This window comes from Penaeus monodon, chromosome 21 (genome assembly GCF_015228065.2).
Source record: "Penaeus monodon isolate SGIC_2016 chromosome 21, NSTDA_Pmon_1, whole genome shotgun sequence".
NCBI lineage: Eukaryota > Metazoa > Arthropoda > Malacostraca > Decapoda > Penaeidae > Penaeus > Penaeus monodon.
In genome coordinates, this window is record NC_051406.1 from 39,581,056 (window position 1) to 39,581,258 (window position 203).

General features: G+C 52.7%; 1 long non-coding RNA gene across 1 annotated transcript in view; it reads left to right on the forward strand.

Moving 5' to 3' along the window:
* LOC119586484 overlaps nt 1–203 on the forward strand; it is a 12,178-nt gene that overhangs the window by 10,998 nt on the left and 977 nt on the right. The window lies entirely within an intron of this gene.

The following is a 203-nucleotide window of genomic DNA, read 5'->3' on the forward strand; positions in this document are numbered from 1 at the left end:
GGATGTTATTCAAGCGATACCAGAGTTAAAAAACAACAAAAAAAACGGTTTATCCCAACTCCCCCCCCCCCCTTTCCTTCCTTTCCTATTTCTATCTCCCCTCTCCCTTTTCTGACACTCCCCCCCCTTTCTCCTCCCTTTTCTACCCCCCCGCCCCCCATCCCCGTCCTTTCTCCCGGCATCTCCCTATCTGGACGTGTTCG